The sequence below is a fragment of the Hippopotamus amphibius genome, chromosome 4 (genome assembly GCF_030028045.1).
Source record: "Hippopotamus amphibius kiboko isolate mHipAmp2 chromosome 4, mHipAmp2.hap2, whole genome shotgun sequence".
Lineage (NCBI taxonomy): Eukaryota > Metazoa > Chordata > Mammalia > Artiodactyla > Hippopotamidae > Hippopotamus > Hippopotamus amphibius.
In genome coordinates this window covers 39,219,008-39,235,694 of record NC_080189.1, presented here as the reverse complement: position 1 = coordinate 39,235,694, position 16,687 = coordinate 39,219,008, and the positions used below count along the sequence as shown (strand labels likewise).

The following is a 16,687-nucleotide window of genomic DNA, read 5'->3' as shown; positions in this document are numbered from 1 at the left end:
AAAATAAGGTCTTGTTCTTTGTTATCTTGGGTCCCTCAACGCCACAGAAGATCCAGCAACTAAACTAAGAAATCAAGGTACCTTTGGGACTTCCTAAGTGGTGCAGTGGTTAAGAATCTGCCTGCCAATGCAGGAGACATGGGTTCAATCCCTGCTCCAGGAAGATCCCACATGCCACGTAGCAACTAAGCCCATGAGCCACAACTACTGAGCCCATGTGCTGCAATTACTGAAGCCCGCACGTCTAGAGCCTGTGCTCCACAATGAGAGAAGCCACCAAAATGAGGAACCCGTGCACTGCAATGAAGAGTAGCCTCCGCTCACTGCAACTAGAGAAAGCCCATATGCAGCAACAAAGACCCAATGCAGCCAATAAATTAATTAATTAATTTTAAAAAAAAAGAAATCAAGGTACCATCCATGCTGGGGAATTTGGATATGCAGCAAACAGACTGGCAAGAAGATGAAGGCCAATTTAAGAACAGAGTTGTTTGTTTCTGCAGTTTCTCCAGATGATCAAGGCAGGGGCAAAAGTCCAGAACAACTGTCAGGAACATAAAGGCCAGAAACACAGTTGTTTGAAAGAAGGCTGAGGCCTGAAGAGGAGCCCATAATAAAAGAGTTTAGGTGAGTACATTTTAAGAACTACAGCCTAGGATACCCATTTTCAGAAGAAACGGATAGCACTGGAAATAGACATAAAAGCAGAGAATGTAGCCAGGATAGCCCCAGCAAGGACAATCCTACAAACCCACCAACTGTCATGTCTAAATAACAAGGTCTGAATGATGGAAAACAGGATGGAGGTTCCTCAAAAAACTAAAAACAGAACTACCACTGGATCCAGCAATTCCACTACTGGGTATACATCTGAAGAAAATGAAATCAGTTAATTGGAAAAGATACATGGACCCCAATGTTCACAGCAGCAAACCTTACAGCAGCCAAGATACGGAAGGAAATAGACTTTAAAATAAAAAAATGTTACAAGAGACAAGAAATGATATTACATAAAGATCAAGGGATCAATCCAAGAAGAGGAGATAACAATTATAAATATATATGCACCCAATATAGGAGCACCTCAATACATAAGGCAAATGCTAACAACTATGAAAGAGGAAATGCAAGGCAGAAATAGAGACACAGGTGTAGAGAACAAACACATGGACACCAAGTGGGGAAAGCGTGGAGGGTTGGGGGGGAATGAATTGGGAGATTGGGATACCAAATTGTACACTCTAAATATAGGCTGTTTATTGTCTGTTAACTGTATCTCAATAAAAGTTCTTAAAAAAAAAAAAGATACAGAAGGAAGCAACCTAGGTGTCCGTCAACAGACAGATGGATAAAGAAGATGTAAGATATATACACAATGGAATACTATTCAGCCATAATGAAGAATGACATCTTGCCATCTGCAACAACATGGGTGGACCCAGGGGGAATTCTGCTTAGTGAAAGAAGTTAGAGAAAGACAAGTACTGTACGTCATCCCTTATCTGTGAAATCTAAAAAATATAACAAACTAGTGAATATAACAAAACAGAAACAGACTTGCAGAAACAGAGAACTAGTAGTTACCAGTGCAAAGAGGTGAAGCGGGGTGGGGCAAGATAAGGTTAGGGCATTAGGAGGTACAAACTACTATGTATAACATAAATAAGCTACAAGGATATACTGTAAAGCACAGGGAATACAGCCAATATTTTATAATAACTTTAAAGAGAATATAACCTATAAAAGTACTGAATCATTATATTATACATCTGAAACTAATATTGTAAATCAACTATATTTCAACCAATAAATCAACAAATGACAGGGTCTGAGGTTTCCCATCATTGTCTTCCTAGCTCCTGTTCACCAATGGTATCATTTCACCTACACTTGTTTTCTTAAACTTGGAAAGAGTCTTACAACAGAAAAACAAAGCTTCAGATACATGATCATAATATACTAAAAGACAGTCATTTTATCTTACAATCAGGCTATTTAGAATAGTTCAGGTTGCTCAGAGATCAAAAGAAAAGTTCTGAGCATGTGTTTGATATGCATCTGTATTGCATAGGTCCACTTTTTACCTCCAGGAATCAGTATAAAAATCCAAAACTTTTCTAGCTATCTAGCAATGAATGCAATCAACTTTTTTCACAAGCAATGCAACAACCCTTTTCTGAACAGAAAAATATGCCTAAAAGACAGATAGACAGACTGATGGACAGACAGAGAGACACAGACACATACACATACAATGAAGGAGAAAGGAAAGAGCAGAGAGGGAGGGAGGGAGAGAAGGTGGGGGAGAGTGAGAGAGTACCATACGACATACATTTATATTTAAAATTACCATGTATTAAATTTTCCCACAAGGCATTTTCAATATTGTACCACCTCACAATTATTAGAAATTTGCTAGGGTAACATAAAATCAATGTTGGAGTCACTGATCTCAAGGGAAATACTCAACTCTCCTAATTTTATACATATCACAACGACTATTTAATATTTGCCTTTAAAGTCCGGAGAGCCAGAGAGAACCATTAAGAGACAACCTGTAGAGCATAAATAATTTCAGTCTTTCTTGCCTCCATTCCCAAGGTTCAAGATTCTTCTGCCTCGAAAGAACATGACCAAACATTTATGGAAAGTACATTGTATAACACTGAATGTTTAGAGACTATAGTCATATAGATTATAATAAAGGAATCTGAGGAAAAAAGCACCTAAAATCCTGAAGGAAATTTACCAACTTCCTGATCAAGCTGGGATTTGCTTAGGCTAGGTCTTAAAATGCTCCTTGGACAAGAAGCAACATGAACATTTTTTTCTTCTCAATTATAATCCTGCTGCCCCCTAAAACAACAACAACAAACACTTCAGGTAGCTTACACTAAAGGCAGAGAGAAATGCAACTAAAAAATATATTAAATCAAGAATTAAAAAGATAAGGGCCAAGAAATAAAGTAAAGTTTGGGGTGGGAAAGAGAACAAGGACTCAGTAACTTGAAGGAAAGAATGAGTGAATATAATGAGCTTGATCAGAAAAGGGCACAGGCATTTGGTAATTTCTTTTCTGGTTTAATAGAAACCAGTACCAATCTCAACCAAGAAAGTAATGTGGGACCTCCCTGGTGACGCAGTGGTTAAGAATCCGCCTCCCAATGCAGGGGACACGGGTTTGAGCCTTGGTCTGGGAAGATCCCGCATGCCGTGGAGCAGCTAAGCCCGTGTACCACAACCACTGAGCCTGCGAGCTAGGGCCCACGAGCCACAGCTACTGAGCCCACGTGCTGCAACTACTGAAGCCTGCGTGCCTAGAGCCCATGCTCTGCAACAAGAGAAACCACCGCAATAAGAAGCCGGTGCACTGCAACGAAGGGTAGCCCCCGCTCGCCTCAGCTAGAGAAAGCCCATGCAGCAATGAAGACCCAATGCAGCTAATAATAAACAAATAAATAAATTTATTTTTTAAAAAAGTAATATATGCCCAGAAGAATGTCTTCGATATTGTGAACACAAGCATTGTTGAGACTATTTTGAAGATAAAGAAATCATATGTCACTTGCTAAATCCTTTTATTAAATGATATGAAATGTAATACCATTTTTGGTATTACAAGTAGCCAATATTTTGCACTTTTAAGTCCTATTACAAAGGACTTTTGTAATACAAGTAGCATCACAGTGCTGGTTCCTAAGCAGCATCCACTCAACTTCAAGCTCTCTGCAGAATGAAGAAATGAAACTTCACAGCTTTATTTAGTACTGATAGTAGATCCATATTAAATTTAATCTACAAATTGAAACACTCTAGGAGGTAATTTTTTGTCTCTGTCAACATTTCTTCCATGTGGAGTTGTGTATGTTATATTATAAAAGCATTTTTTTAAAGGCAACATACCACTACATTAATTAAAATCAACTTGAAGTTGACAAAATGGCAGAGAATATATGGTAAAATGTTGGAAAAACCACTGTGCGATAATCTATGTAAAACAGTAGAACTACTCTTCTCTATACAGCAAAGAGGGAAATGTAACCTGCTGAAGGACTGTTACTGCACCACATGCTACAGACAAATGAACAATACATGAAGTCAGTAAGAATTCCAGCAGAGAATAACTGAGAGTTTCAGTCATAAAAGCCCCAGGAGATTCTAATCTCCTGGAAGTAGAGTCCTCTCTCAAAGCTTTAACATCACTACCAAAGTGCTGCAGTCAGAGAAAAGGGATTTTTAATAACTGAAGTTTCTTTTTTGAGAATTTAACATAATTAGATAACAGCATCAGAAAACTTTCCTCTTTAGATAAAATACAAGTCTATTTGTCAAATAGCACATTTTTCTGATAAAGTTTTTACAAAATGACCTTTTGAATGACATTTCTCAACCAAGTTTTCCACATGAATAAAAACTTAAGTATTAACACACAAAATTAATGATTCAAAAAGGAAAGAGAAAACAAAAAACAATCTAATATCTAACTGCAACACATTAGGGTTAAATCAGGTAGGAGTATGCTCACAATTCTTATTGTGTTTAATCATGTTATAGTTAACTGACAATTAAGAAGTATTATACATTACAAAATATGAGCAAAATAATTCCTTCATTTTATAGACCAAGAGTCTTATACCCTCATAACAAATTAACTTGTCAAAGGCCACAGTGCTTACCACTAGGCTGTAAACTGCTCTGACATTGTATTAATATCCATTATGTGTCCTACATTCTGAATAGTGTCTGGTATTTAGTCAAATCAATGCAGGATTCAGCCAACTATCTCACTCCTCAAGCTACTTAATGACAGAAAGAATGGCAAGACTAACATTTCCACCCACCACAAGAAATACTACAAACAAAATTTAAACTGAGAAACTTGACAGGTGGCATCATCGCTGTCTCGCACCTGAGCAGACACTCTACTGACTACAAACACTCACAAGTGTTGACTGGCGCATCCCATGGTCTATTTTCTGCACTGGTGACATGTAGGATAACTCATATTTTCTAACAGAAGAATCATTTAACTTAATGATTTGATGAATTGACCAAAAAGGAGCATAGCATAGCAGTCAAGAGCTTGGACTTTACAGAGTTTAACATGTAGCTCTGTTACTACCTGTGTGAAAAGTTATACAACACTTCTTTGCCTTACTTTCCTTATCTGTAAAATAATAATAAAGACATCATATGGTTATGACGAGATTAAATGAGCTAATATTTGTACAAAACATGGGACATCCCTGCCATGGAAGCACTGGTGGGATGAAGTGCTACAATGTACACAATATCAGGGGCACATTAGCATGCTTATTGTTAACAATTTCTATAGAAGAGTTTGAATAATATCCTATAATAATCCACAAAGGACTGAGCACAAATGCTCACAAGGGAGAAAGCATTGCTGTTGCAAGAAGTACACCCAAACACTGCTGTTTAGGTCACCTAAAGCATTGAATTACTTGTCCAGACTCTGGCTTCTCATACTCACTGATTATCAATGAGTATGAAAATCAATCAATCCTTACACATTGATTATGACTTACTTAGTAAACCTTCTAAAGATGCTGCAAATGTTAAGCATGTGTCTGCACGATAGAAACAAAGCACCACAGATAAAGTCTGTGATTTTTGTGTATTTTTATACATGGCTTGAACCACTGGTGACCACAGTGGTTTGGGGACACTAATTCTTTTTCTCATGGTTGATAAATAGTGAACTATGATCTGCATGTGCCCCATCAGAGAGCAAGAATGAATGAATGAATGTCGGATATGACAGTGTAACTTTCAATCCCAGTCAGAACAGCAGGCACAGTGTGCCTCCTGGGATGTTTATCATACCATCAGAAGAACAAGCCAGGATTGAAATGTAACCCATATATTAAATGGCAGTAAGAAGTATTCAAGATTTATTGATTACAGAGCATATCTATCAAGGAAATGGAGATCAACTATGATGAAAAGAGCTCCTAAGAATAACTTTGAAAAGAACCACAAGCAATAATCAGCCTTTCTCTGTTTTAGCATTTCACAATCTTCTCATCTCTAAAAATAAAGAAGCAAACCTAAAATTTCAAACTATTCTAGAAATATCTAATTTACACTGAAGTTAAATATATTAATGTAACAATGCTTACTATGGACCTCCCTGGTGGCACAGTGGTTAAGAATCCGCCTGCCAACGCAAGGGACATGGGTTCGATCCCTGGTTTGGGAAGATCCCACGTGCCGCGGAGCAACTAAGCCCGTGTGCTACAGCTACTGAGCCTGCGCTCTAGAGCCCACAAGCTACAACTACTGAGCCCTCATGCCGCAACTACTGAAGTTTGCATGCCTAGAGCCCGTGCTCTGCAACAAGAGAATGAGAAGACTGCACATCCCAATGAAGAGTGGCCGCCACTCACTGCAACTAGATGAAGCCTGAGCGCAACAATGAAGACACAACACAGCCAAAATAAACAAATAAAAACAAATAAATAAGTAAAATTCTTTTTAAAATGCTTACTTATAACTTAAACCTTTCTCAAAATGAATTCTAAACATCAACACTTCTCACAAAATGAACCTCCTCTGGGCATCCATCTGTGTGGAATATCATCCTTCAATTTTCACTACCTGCCTCATATCATAAAAATTATACACACATACACATATTCATGTAAGGTTTTTTTTAAAATCTTGGGACCCTGGTCTCAGTCTCATTAAAATGATACTACAATTGACAGTGAATTGGTTATAAATGCATGGACTTATAACAATACTACTCGTATTTCACAACTTAACAACTCTATAATTTCCAGTCCTTTCACATAGTAAATCTCACTGCTCAGTTAAAAATGAGGTGAGGCAGGTATCAGGAATTAGAAAACTGAGGCAGACAGGGATTAATGACTTCCTACAGCTGATGAGTGAGAAAACCTAGTCTTCTGATTCCTGATTCAATGCATATTACCATGAAGGCACACACAGGTGTATTTACACACACACTGCCTAGAGCCATAATCTATATTTTCATTGTACATTTTATTTTTGAAGCTACTACTTCACCCAATGCAAAAACATATTGCTGGTTTCAAAGTTCACAGTACTTACAGAAAATATACAGCCTAAATCTTCTGGCCCTTGTTTGCTTATTTTTAAATCTCACAATTACATTCTCTCTGCTTCAGAAAATTCTATTACCGTATGAAAAACTATTAACCAGCCTCCTATTGACTCTGGTAAAACAATTATTGAAAAAAAAGAACATAGCCCCATAAAGCATGTACATGGCAACAAATATAATCCTTTCTTGGCACAGATGCACAAATTCAAATCACTGGGAAAGAATCGGAAAGATGTTTTGAAATCAATACTTATACAAGAAATGGTTAGAGAGAAATGTGAAAAGCTGGAGAGGTATACATATATAAAGTTTAACATTAAAAGAATTCCTCTAAGTGGGCTGGACTTTCCAATAAAGAATAAAAAGCCAACAAATCAAAGATAGATAAGACCCCTGATGGAATACTAGGCATACAGTAGGCACTTAATAGTTTCTCATTGCCTTAAGGAGCCTTTACATTTTATAAAGGCAAATGATGAGCTCTACTAAACTGAAAAGGATTTTTTTTTTAGCGTACCAGAAATAAAGTGAAAGTCAGAAGAAATTACTGCCTTCATTTTGGAGTCCTCCTGGCACTATATACCCAGGCAGGTTAGGATTACCTAACTACACTAGTAACTTCTTGCTTCCACATACAACTCGTTCAGTATGAGGGCCAGCAGAAGGTCAAGGAAAAGGTTTTACTGAAACAGCCAACACTTCCCCACCCTGACTTAGCCACATTCAAAAGAAAACCCTAAAGTGTTTACCTACCCCCTTCCGTGTTAATTACAAACTTCCCGCATCCACTCAAAGAGTGGAGTCAGAATAGCCCAAGCAATGGCTGCAGGTCAGCTCATGGGAAGCTGAGTTAACTCTGAAATGTCTGGCTTATGGCACAAAAAACTGTGTTTGAAGCCATCACCCATACTTAAGAGACTGAAAATTTTACCTTAAGCAACAAGAATTAAAAGCTTTCATACTTTTGAGTTTAAAAAGTTAAACTTAAAATCCAATTTTCATTCAGAAGAGATAAAGATTAAACAAAACTCAGTCTGAATGAAAAAGATCCTGCCTTTTCCCCTAGCAATCAAAGTAAGCCCTTAAGTTTCTTCCATGTTTTGATTTCTTCCTCTCTAAAATGAAGAAATTAAGATTATCTATCCTAAAAGTGCTGATATGGTCTTTGTCCCCAGGTCCTGTTCAGAGCTCCTAAAATCTTTTAATTTCCTATATGATAAAATGTGTCATCTTTCCTTCTACTATTTGGCCTTTGATCTCAGTTTCTGACACAGAGCTCCCAATCACTGGGATTTCTTGGGTGATAGGAGTGTCTCTGTTCTAATAAGGTGACTCTTGGTGGACTCTGGGATAGCTTCAGGATGGAGACTGGGCACCAGAAAGACCAAGTCATGGTAAAAAGCTTAGAACTCTGGGGAGGGGAGACGGCTGGAGACTGAGTTAATAGTCATGTCTGCATGATGAAGCCTCCATTAAAAGCCCTGAACTATAGGGTCCAGAGAGCTCCTGAGTCAGTGAGCACAGCCACATGCCAGGAGGTGGGTGGGTGGTCAGGAGGCACACCCAACTCCACGGGGACAGAAGCTCCTGCACTCAGGATCCTTCCACACCTAGCCCTATGGAACTCTTTAATCTGGCTATTTATCTGTATCCTTTATTACATAATAAACTGGTAAACATAAGTACATGTTTCCCTGAGTTCTGTGAGTCATTCTAGCAAATTATCAGCCTGAGGAGGGAGTAGTGGAAAGCCCAATTTATAGCTGGTTGGTCAGAAGCACAGGTGACAACCTGAGACTTGTGACTGGCATCTGAAGTAGGGGCAGTCTTGTGGAACTTTTAACTTGTAGGATCTGACAGCATCAGAATGGAATTGAACTGCAGGACACCCAGCTGGTATTAGAGAATTGGACAGTATGAGATTAAACCTACCTATCTTGTATCAGAAGTGTCGTGATTATAGTAGTAGTAGAAAGTAGGTGACAAAGTAGTTTTTCTTTATAAGATTAAACAAAAAAATAGGTAAAACAATAGCTTTTGCTTTTACTTTTTTTTATGAAGGCATAATTTACAGAGTAAAATTAATCCTCTTTAAAAAAAAAAAAGAAAAACAGAGAGAAGGTTCAAATTACTAGAATTAGAAATGAAAGAGGTGACATTACTACTGACCATATAGAAATAAATATTATAAAGGAAACCTATGAACCATTGTATGGCAACATATTAGATAACTTAGATGAAATGGACAAAGTCCTAGAAAAACAAAATCTACTAAAATTGTCTCCAAAAGTAACATACAACATAAAAAGACCTTTTATAAATGAAGCGATTAAAATAGTGAAAAAAAAAAAAAAAAAAACCTACCCACAAAGAAAAGCACAGCCCTAGATGGCTTTTCCATTAAATTTTATCAAACATATAAAAATACCATGTATTCAAAAACTCTTCCAAAGTGGAAAAGGAGGGAAGACATCAAAAGTCATTCTATGAGGCCAGTATTTCCCTGATACTGTAACCAGACAAAAACATTACAAGAAAAAGACAACTGTCTCTTATGAATGTATATGCAACAAAATGCCAGCAAACTAAATGCAGCAACATAGAGAATTATTTATACACCATAACTAAAGGGAATTTATCTCAAGGATGCTAGATTGGTTCAACATCTTGAAAATAAATAAATTAATGTAAACTCATACCAAAACAAGAAAAAACAAAAAACAACAATTATGATTATCTCAATATATGCTGACAAAGCCTTTGACAAAACTCAATACTCCTTGCACGGTAAAACAACAAACACCAACACCAAAAAGCACTCAACAATCTAGGAACTTCTTCAACCCAATAAAGGGCATCTATAAAAAATCCACAGTTAAAAATCACACCTAAAGGTGAAAACTGGATGCTTTCCCCCTAAGATCAGGAATAAGATAAGGATATATGCTCTTACTACTTCTATTCAACACTGTACTAGAGGCTCTAGCTAGGACAATTAGGCATGAAAAAGAAATAAAAGGCATCCAGATAAGAAAGGAAGAAGTAAAACTATTCACAGATGACATAATCTTGTATTTAGAAAATCTTAAAGAATCCACTAAAAAAACTTTTAGAATAAAGAAGTTCCATAAGGTTGCAGGACACAAGATCAACAAAAAAAATCAATTGTATTTCTACACACTTGCAATGAACTATACAAAAAGAAATTAAGAAAACAATTCCATTTACAGTAGTATCAAAAAGAACAAAATACAGAAGAATAAATTTAACAAAAGTGCAAAACATGAACTCTAAAAACTACAAAACATTGTTGAAAGAAATCAAAGACCAAAATAAGTAGAAATATACCTATATATTGCTAAGTGGCCTTATTGTTAAGATGGAAATACATCCAAACTGATATACAAATGCAATGCAATTTCTATCAGAAAACAAAATGATTTCTTTGTAGAAAATGAGAAGCTGATTCTAAAAGTCATATGGAATCCCAAGGGACCCAGAATAATCAAAACAGTATTGAAAACAAAAAACAAAGTAGGAGGACTCCTACTTCTTGATTTCAAACTTACTACAAAGCAATGGTAGTTAAGACATGTGGTACTTGCACAAGGACAGACACAAATTAGTGGAATAGAGAGTACAGAAATAAATCCACACATCTGCATATACTCAACTGATTTTTGACAAAGGCGCCAAGACCATCCAATGGGAAAAGAACAGTCTTTTGAACAAATGGTACTAGGACAGCTGGATAATTACAAGAAAGGAATGAAGTTGGCCCAGAGCATATAAATAACTTTTACAATTCTTCATTCAGAATATATGATGAATTCTTACATTTCAATAATAAAAAGACAACCCAAATAAAAATTGGTTTAAGATCTGAAAAGGCACTTCTCCAAGGAAGGAATACAAATGACCAATCGATATATCTCAAAAAAAATGCTCAGTACCCTTAGTCATCAGGGAAATGTAAATCCAAACCACAAGAGATACCACTTTAAACCCGCTAGGATTGCTATAATCAAAAAGATAATAACAAGTGTTGACCAGAATATGGAGTGTATTAGGCAGCTTGGGTTGCCATAACAGAATACCGTAAGCAGCTTCAATGACAGAAATTTATTTCTCACAGTTTCGGAGGGTGTGAAGTCCAAGAACACGGTGAGGGCCAATTAGGTTCCCCGTGAAATCTCTCTTCTTGCTATGTGATCACGTGGCCTTTCCTTGGTGCATGGATCCAGAGAGAGGGAGAGCAGGCTCTCTGGAATCTCTTCTTATAAGGGCACTAATCATTTCTTAGCTGGTTTTCTTCCAGGGAGGAGTACTAATCCCTTCTCATAAGGGCACTTATGAAGACTCCACCCTCATGACCTCATCTAACCCTAATTACCTCCCCAGATCCCCATCACATGGGAAGTTAAGTCTTCATCATATGAATTTTGGGGGCATACAAATATTCAGTCCCTATCATGGAGAAACTGGAAGACTCATACAATGCTGGTGGGAATGTAAAATGGTGCAGCTACTTTGGAAAACAGTTCCTCACATTATTAAATAGGGAGTTACCATGGACCTAGCAATCCCATTGCTAGCTGAAAACACATGTCCACACAAAAACTTATATACCAACATTCATGGCAGCATTATTCACAAGAGTCAAAAAGTGAAAACAACCCCAAATGTATGTCAACGGATGAGTGAATAAGCAGAATGTGAAATATCTGTATAATGAAATATTATTTGGTCATATAAAGGAAGGCAACTTTGACATATACTACAACATGAATGAACCTAAAGGACACTATGCTAAAGTGAAATAAGACAATCACAAAAGACCACATTTATATGATTCCATATATATAAAATGTCTGAAACGGAGGAATCTACATAGGAAAAAAAAGATATGTGGTTGTTTGGGGCTGGGGTGGGAGGGACGAGGAAAAGGGGGCGGGGTAAAAGCCAACAGATCCTGGGTTTCGTTTTGAGGTGATGAAAATGTTCTAATACAAACTGCAGTGATGGTTGCACATATCACACATACCTGCGAATATCCTAAAAACCATTGAATCATATACGGTAAATAGCCTGTATGATATGTAAGTTATATCTCAAACGTCTTTAAAAAGCATTAACAACTTAGGGAAATTTTTGTCTTGAAAATTATTAGCCATAAAAAGCTTTCTTCAAGTAAAATGTTTTTTTATAAATTGTAAAACTGTATACCAAAAAAAAAATCTGAGAAATGAGCCCCCCACAAGTGTTGATTAATACAAACAGGGGGTGAGGGTAAAGAGCAAAATCAAGCCCTTTCTGGGAACCTTTCCCTCACATAGTGATCGTCACTGCATTATTCTCGGAATTTATGCATTTGAATTTTCTTTTTTGAGCTATCTGAATTATATTATGTAACAGATACTTCAAATCATTTCACAGAAGTTTCTTTCCCTAATGTATAGATTGTAAAAATCACTAAAGTTTTACTAGACTGTCTATTCTTTGAATTCCTAAGTTAAACTACATACGCACTTTTAAGCAATAATATAACATAGGGGTGGGTAGGTGAGAAATATATATAGACCGTCCTAGGTATGTTGTAAAGAGGAATTTATAATTTGTTTATGCAAAAGTCCATACTCCATTAGGAATCACATGATTCACAATATCAGAAACTATGTGAAGAAATGCAAAGTGGATCTGTCGCATGGAAATTTTAAAAACAAAAAAATGCACAAAATAAATAAGAGGTGGAATATTTTTAAGCATAAGAAATACATTTTTTTCTTTTATGAAAGGCAGAGTATTTTACTTCATATTGGGAAATACGTTTCTACACAAATCCATAGAAGAAATGTATTTGCCTCATTACAACAGAAAAGTATCTTTCATCTTTGACATGTCATACTTGCATTAGATATGAAAAGAAGGATCAGAAAATTGGGTTTTGTCATATGGATGTCATTTGTTAAGCCTAACAGCATATTGTAAATCTACTCACAAATGTTGATGGACAAAAAAGCATCATACCTTTTGCTAATTCATGAAAATTAACATATGCTGCCTGAAAATAACATAAAATCATTTAAACCATAAAGAAAAATAAATGGTCCATTGCGTGGACTCTCTTATTGCCTATGGCTTCTCTTCCAGGTATGGAATATTGTTTAATAGTTTTTTTTCCTACACACAGCAAAAATTAGAGAGCAAGTAAGAATGTGTCCCCTTAATATCTTTTCCTTTATTCATACAATTCTTTTCTTCTGGAATATGCACTTAATTTGATGACTAGCGATTCTCAAGTTTACTAAGGAATGTGGATGAAGAAAATAATAGGAAAAATGTTAAATCTTCAAAGTACCCCATGAAAAATTCATGAGAAAATGGTCAGGGAAAGTTTGTCACTACAACAAAACCCTGGTTTAATAACTGAGTTTCAAACTGCCCTACTTTTTGAAAATTTATCCTCTTTTCTTTGCCCTTTTGTTAATTATTATTTCCTGTCTTTCCACATCTCCAAATTTGAAAGGTGTAAGTGTCAAACAGAGTAATAGAGAGAATACAAAACTGAAGATCAGTGTTGCTATGTACTAACTGTAGATCCTTTAGTCCATGGAGTAACTAAAATCATTGTTACAAGGACCTTTAAAGATGACCCCCCAAATTTAATTTACCGAGATTAGTGTTTGCCATAAAATATTCACTGAAAGTTAGGTACCTGAGAGATTTCTTTTATTTACATGTGGGAACATCAAATATGACAGGAACATACAGAGTGAAGTAAGTCAGAAAGAGAAAAGCAAATACCGTATGCTAACACATATATATGGAATCCAAAAACTTGTTATTGATGAACTCAGTGGCAGAGGAAGAATAAAGACACAGATGTAGGGAACAGACTTGAGGACACAGGGAGGCGGGGGAAGGAGAAGCTGGGACAAAGTGAAAGAGTAGCATTGACATCTATACACTACCAAATGTAAAACATAGCTAGTGGGAAGCAAAGGCATAACACAGGGAGATCAACTCAATAATTGGTGATGACCTAGAGGGGTGGGATAGGGAGGGTGGGAGGGAGGGGATATGGGGATATATGTATAAATATAGCTGATTCGCATTTGTTGTACAGCGGAAATTGGCACAGCGGTGTAAAGCTATTATACTCCAATAAAGATCGAAAGGAAAAAAAAATATGACAGGAAGATGGAGTGGGAGGTTTCATGTTACAAAGTGTGGACAGGGCCTACAAGGTACTTGGAATGAGAGGCCAGGAAGTTGAATCCTAGCTTCCTCATTCCCTATGTGTATTTGTCTGGATATTCACTTTCTTTTATTGTAAAAATGGGGTCCTGCTGACAATCAAATGAAATAAGAAAGCACCTAAGACCTTGAGAGGAACATAGTATGTGCCCGTGTTATGCTAAGTGCTTTTCATATTACAATTTCCAACTAGCTAGCAGACATCTTCCTATTCCCAAGAACCAGCAAGCATCTTTGCCATGAATCACAGAACTGAATAATAAAATTGTGCTGAAATGAATGTACTAATTAGTTTCAATTCAATTATGCATACCTATTGACAAAACCTCTACGTTTTCATCCTGGCTGTTCTATTTAAGATACATGCTTCATTTTATAAATTAGGAAGAAGTTTGACATACTGTCCATTAGGTTCTTACAATGTTTACAGGATAGAAAAATGCTGTTCTTTAAAGTTAAACCCAGCATACCATAAACAAAAACAAAAAACAAAACTTATAGTGCTTAGTTGATACTATTGAAAAAATAATATTTAACTTTTACAACCACCAAATATTATACCATTATTTCTATAGTATCTTTCTATTATACAATTATGACTATATTAGCTTACCATTATTATCACTATATGTAGACCTATTTAAATATAATTAGGAGAATACATTACCTGATTTCCTTATTACCATACTATTTTTGTTGCCAGTAGACAATCTGCACATATGTTTGAGATCCACGTAATAAGAATGTCTTAAGATCACTGAGCCCAATTTCCCCTGCTGTGATTTGCTGCAGAATAAGTAAAGCAATATCTTTATGTGCTTTTCCAAAGAAGGAATGGATAACAGTTCCCCTAACCACATACTATAAACATGCTTCTAATGAATAGTCCTCTACCTTTGTACCCTTGTCACTATGCTGATACTTTCTTATTTATGTTTGGTTAATAGAATGTAAGCTCTGTGAACAGGGATCTTGCCAGTCTTGTTCATCGTCATATACATGCAATCCTCTACATGCTCCCTGACATATCATAAGTGCTCAATAAATAGATAAAGGAGTGAATCATGTACTTGAGCATCCTGAAATGCTGAAGTAGGTAATGGTTTTAAAAGGAAATATGGAGGAACTAATACACACATTCTTATGGGTGCCCCCAGCTTGATTCACAGGCTCTGGCCCCACATATACAGCTAATATTTGGCAGCATGACAATGAATCCAAACCCAAATAATCAGTAAGAGACACAAAGGAAGGCTCTGCTGCTCTGAAATACACTGTTGAACTTTCCAGTTTTGAAAGTGGATACTAGGATAAATGCAAAGGTTTTATATAATCCTAAACAAATGACCAGCATTATTTAATCTCATTGCATGCCACAAACAATAACAAAGAATTGCCCTTAAACCTTTTCAATAGCATGATAAAAGCTAACACAGGAATAAAGTACACTGAGGGATTCTTATCGTTGCTTCCACACTGTTGATTACCTCTTACAACTAAAACCTATAGCTATAAATTTTGTAGCTAGCTAATCTGTCACTTTAGGTATGCTCAAACCTTGCTTACATACAGAACAAGTATTGAACACAATTCCTTGGATTCAAAAGCTTTAAGAGTAAACATTTCAGTACACAGTCATTTCTTACTTCAATAACAGAAATAAGCATTAAAAAAAAAAAAAAAGGAGATTTTTAAACTTCTTTCCCCAAGTGGCAGCAGAGGGAGTCAGTGCAGAACTGATGTACAAAATACGGAATCTTTTTTTTTGCATTCCAAGTCCCATCCCTCAGTATAGTCGGTTCTGTTTAACTGTCCATCACTTTTATGCTTTCAGGACCTGGTGTGCTCAAAGGAACTCTGGGACAGAATTCCCATTTACCAAGCTAATAGCACTAATGGAACTAAGTCCACTGTTTGTTTTCTAGTTCTACTACCACCAGGTGTTTATCACTTCTTTGACCCTATTAGCTCTAAGGAAGTTAGAGGCTGTCCCAAGGCCTCAACACGATTCACTCACAGAGCAGGCAGGCTGCTTCTGAGTCCAGTACCCCCCACCTCTGTGATAGATTCCACTGAAAGGAATCCCCAGATTCTTTGAAAACTCAAGAAAGTAGTCATCTTGGATTCAAGATAGAGTTTGTCAGTTGATTTATCAATTGAAAAGGAAAATATTAAGTTTGAACAATGAGAATTAGGAAATAGAGCATAAAGTATCCCCAGGGATGAAAAAGTTAAGAAAATGACTTAAGTGGATAAGAAAACTTTAAGCAAAAATCAATCATGTTCCTCAGAGAAAATAGCTGGGAGTGGAGTGTAGAA

The 16,687-nt window shown here is 36.5% G+C and overlaps 1 protein-coding gene across 2 annotated transcripts in view; it reads right to left on the bottom strand.

Annotated features, from left to right (window-relative positions):
* IMMP2L (inner mitochondrial membrane peptidase subunit 2) overlaps window positions 1–16,687 on the bottom strand; it is an 875,861-nt gene that overhangs the window by 497,481 nt on the left and 361,693 nt on the right. The gene's annotated exons all lie outside the window — the stretch shown is intronic.